At 35.5% G+C, this 4,678-nt stretch overlaps 1 protein-coding gene across 2 annotated transcripts in view; it reads left to right on the top strand.

Moving 5' to 3' along the window:
• The first annotated feature begins 4,077 nt into the window (after positions 1-4,077).
• Positions 4,078-4,678, top strand: part of LOC144450292 (uncharacterized) — an 8,529-nt gene continuing 7,928 nt past the window's right edge. For both annotated transcript variants that reach the window (XM_078140891.1, XM_078140890.1), the window contains exon 1: positions 4,078-4,175. The gene's annotated coding sequence lies outside the window, so the exon portion shown is untranslated. The remainder of the gene's footprint in view (positions 4,176-4,678) is intronic.

The raw sequence follows: 4,678 nt of genomic DNA, 5'->3' as shown, positions 1-4,678 counted from the left end.
TGTTACGATTTTTTCATGTCCAAAGCCATTACGCAGACATGCCTAAACATATCTCATTGCATTCAAAGTTGGTAAAAGGACAATGTTCTATTATACACATATGCATGTCAATTTATGTTGTGATATTATCCAATATGGCCACAGGGCGGCCACTTTTTTTTTAACGATTTTTTCATGTCCAGAACCATTACTTGGACATGACTGGGCCAATTTCTATCAAACTTGGTACAATGACAGCACATTATGTCAGTTTATTTTGTGATACAATCCAGTATGGCCACTAGATGGTCATTTTATTAACGAATTTTTCATATTCAAAGCCATTATGAAGATATGCCTGAACAGATCTCATTCAAAGTTGGTGTAAGGACAATGTTAAATTACATACATCTGCATGTCAATTTATGTTGTGATAAAAGATCCAATATGGTCACTGGCTGGCCTTTTTTAAACGTTTTTTTTTCATATCCAGAACCATTACTTGGACATGACTGGACCAATTTTTATCAGGCTTGGTACAAGGACAACACACTATGGCATACATGTGCATATCAATTTATGTCTCAATACAATCCAATATGGCTGCTGGGATTGCTATTTTGTTACCATTTTTTCATGTCCAGAGGCATTACTTCGATGTGTCTGAACTGATTCCCTTTAAACTGGGTACAGGGATATATATATTGTACCATATTCTTCATATGCACATCAACTTGTGATGATACGATCCAATATAACCACTGGGTGAACATGAACAATTTCCATCAAAACTTTTACACAAAGACAATGTACTATGATGTATATATGTATGTATGTCAACTTGTGTCACGATACGATCCAACATGACTGCTGGACGGCCATTATGTTTTAACCGATTGAACTGGATACAAGGATACTGTACTATAATCTTCACTTGTATATCAACTTGTGTCATGATACAATCCAATATGACCACTGGGCAAACATTTGACATTGTCCTTTTTTTTATTGTCCTTTGAATGTGATCTGTTCAGGCATGTCTGCATAATGGCTTTGAACATTTTGTTATGATTTGTCCATGTTTGGACAACTTTTGAGATTTTTTTTTTCGAATAAATAAAAGAGATTATAGTAACCGAAATCAAATATTTTTTTAAAAACCTGATCATATCGTCAAAGTAGCCAGTCATTAGTTCTGTGGTGTTCAAAACATGAAGGAACATTTTGAAAATTGTCATCATTTTTCCCTAATTTTTAATGACATATCTCCAGGGATATAATCAAATTATCACTCCTCATTATATTCTGTTTATTCAGAAAGTACTTATTTATGTCAATACATGGTATTTTTCCTTCAACTCTATTACAGTGTCCCTTAGGTCACTCGTCCTTCAACGCCATCAAAAGGCCCCTTAGGTCACTCGCATTTCTCTTGACTGAAAGAACGAAGAATATAGGTTGTTGATTGATGTTTAGAGAAAAGAGCGGGTCAATTGAACCAAAAATATTCATATTTCTGACTCTATTGTTTATTAGCACAACTGAACTGATAAGGTTGAGTAATACTATAGTTATGGCAAAGTGTCTGTCTGTCTCTGTGTGTGTGTGTGTGTGTGTGTGTGTGTGTGTGTGTGTGTGTGTGAACAAAAAAGTCAAAAACCGCCAGACCGATTGCCATGATATTTGGTGGTTATATTACCTTAGTCTAGTTCGGAAATTGTTCAAATCAAAATGATCTTAACACCGGTGTGTGATTTCAGTAAAAAATGCGATTTTTGGTCAAAAAACTTAAACTTAAAAAATACCGTGGGCAGATCAATCTGAACTTTGGTGGGAACATTCTTATGGGTGTTTAGATTAAGAATTCTTATTGGTCGAAAATTTTTAATTTCAAAATTCCTGAGCAGATTGGTTTGAAATTTAATGAGGATACATCTGGGGATGTATAGATGAAGAAATATTAAGCATATAGCAATCTCATCAGTGATATGCAAATTAGGTGCAAAAATGTGAATTTTGGTCAAAAACTTATATCTCAAAAAATACTTGGTCAATGACACTGAAACTTGGTGAGATGTTTCAAGAAGTGTTATTCTGCAGATGTTCTTTAAAACATTTTGACACAATTGGCCCTAGCAACCATGACCACGCCCTTAGCAACAACCAAATGGCAGTATATTTTTAGTCAAATAAATCAACTGGTAGGCAAGCGAGTAAAAATTCAAAAAATGTAGACAAATACATGACAGATGGTTTCAGTAAAACACTATCTATATAAACAGATAATGCTTGCATAGAATTATTCGTATATTACAATACGTACCTTATACACCAGAGATCTCAAGTGTAGGTAAGTATTACTGTTCTCTGTAATACAGTGATATGATTTTAGTATTGTGAATTCGAAATCTGTGACTTCAAAATAGTTAAAGGCCCATGTGTGAATCCTTAGTTTCCATAGTATTGTCGTCTCATCACTATTTACTTCGGCACTCACAGTTCGTGCTGTCGGCACGAGCAGTTCCTATCAGTACGCATTAGTATTCAGTGCTATGGAGCGAGGCGACGACTTTAATTTGTTTTAGATGAAGCGTAGCAAAAAAGGCACGAACGACTGTCGACAGTCTAGGCAATACATATATGTAGCTAACCAAATGTTCTTGATGTACTGCAGTCTTTCTTATCACAATTCGTAGTCGGAAACCTGAGGATTTTATGACAATGTTTAGATCAAGTTTCAGTTCAATTTTCTGATGGCGGGGAAGCAAGACATTTTTTAAACATTTAGTGCGACATTTGATACTGATAAACGAGTGATATAATTCATAAACAAATCTAACGTTGGCAAATCTTTTATTTCTGTAATGATCCTCAAATTTCAAGGACAACTGTCTATGTTGTACACATAGATCATACATCACTGCCTAGTCTAGTTCCTATACCTGTCGACTGTTCTCTACGATCTCTAGCTCTGTGCAGATGAACATAACGCTAACTAACTAGACTACAAGTACAACCAAGGAGGCATCAGAAAATATTTGTTTCATTTGAATTTGAGAGTTGAGAAATCTTATTAAATTCTTTCCCAATTTCTCAAAATCGTTTCCATATGTTTTGGCAAAATCCAGCAATAATCCTCGTCATGTAAATGACAACGACTGACATCGTAGTCAAACATACGCACGGCGACAGAGCGGAGACCAAACTAGAGTCGGTACTCACTCCATCATGACATGCATTTTTGCTTTTGTTTTTGAAATAGCTTGGGTGGTAGTCGTACACATCGGGATAACTCGGAGAAGCACATGTTTGTGGTTTTCGACTGTTTTCTGTGATGAGACATTGGGTTTGGAAATACAAGTTTAATCAATCATAAAACAGCCATAACAGATACTTTCAAATAATTAGAACACGGAAGGGTAATAACGGGAACATCAATGACATTTCTACCAAAATCGAGATCGCACGTAGCTAGCTAGTTACATAGTGTACAGAACATGTAATGTATGGAAAGCTCTGGTCCGTACGATACTTGTGAAGTTAATTTTGAAGTTTTCCCGATTATGTTGTCCAAACACGACCTACATGTAATCTGTACTCTGTAAAAAATTGTCATCTATTTAACGATTTTGGTGTTTTCAAATTTACGTAACGATCGACCGAACAAATGCCGACGCTAGTGTATAAGCTTACGTGTGCAACTTGTAAGTGTAATCTAGTACCTTGTACAAATTGCAACTGATACAAGTAAGTTAGAATATCAGTTTACAGTTTCAATTACACAAATTGTCACTGTATAACAGTGTTTGGATGGTGTTGGAACAGGTCCCTCAAAATATAATTTTCTCGGGCTATAATTTATATTATATATCTTAAGTTATAGAAATACGTGTTTCACCCAGACTGGGTGTCTGGCCGTACATACGCACCGGAAAAAAACGCAGCAGAAACACTGTCACTTGAAAAAAATATAACAAGGGACTCCATTTTTGGGTGGTAGTAGCAACAACCAAATGGCAGTATATTTTTAGTCAAATAAATCAACTGGTAGGCAAGCGAGTAAAAATTCAAAAAATGTAGACAAATACATGACAGATGGTTTCAGTAAAACACTATCTATATAAACAGATAATGCTTGCATAGAATTATTCGTATATTACAATACGTACCTTATACACCAGAGATCTCAAGTGTAGGTAAGTATTACTGTTCTCTGTAATACAGTGATATGATTTCAGTATTGTAAATTCGAAATCTGTGACTTCAAAATAGTTAAAGGCCCATGTTTGAATCCTTGGTTTCCATAGTATTGTCGTCTCATCACTATTTACTTCGGCACTCACAGTTCGTGCTGTCGGCACGAGCAGTTCCTATCAGTACGCATTAGTATTCAGTGCTATGGAGCGAGCGACGACTTTAATTTGTTTTAGATGAAGCGTAGCAAAAAAGGCACGAACGACTGTCGACAGTCTAGGCAATACATATATGTAGCTAACCAAATGTTCTTGATGTACTGCAGTCTTTCTTATCACAATTCGTAGTCGGAAACCTGAGGATTTTATGACAATGTTTAGATCAAGTTTCAGTTCAATTTTCTGATGGCGGGGAAGCAAGACATTTTTTAAACATTTAGTGCGACATTTGATACTGATAAACGAGTGATATAATTCATAAACAAATCTAACGTTGGCAAATCTTT

Source organism: Glandiceps talaboti, chromosome 19, assembly GCF_964340395.1.
Source record: "Glandiceps talaboti chromosome 19, keGlaTala1.1, whole genome shotgun sequence".
Lineage (NCBI taxonomy): Eukaryota > Metazoa > Hemichordata > Enteropneusta > Spengelidae > Glandiceps > Glandiceps talaboti.
Note: the sequence above shows the minus strand (reverse complement) of the source record. Positions and strands in the feature narration are given on the sequence as shown.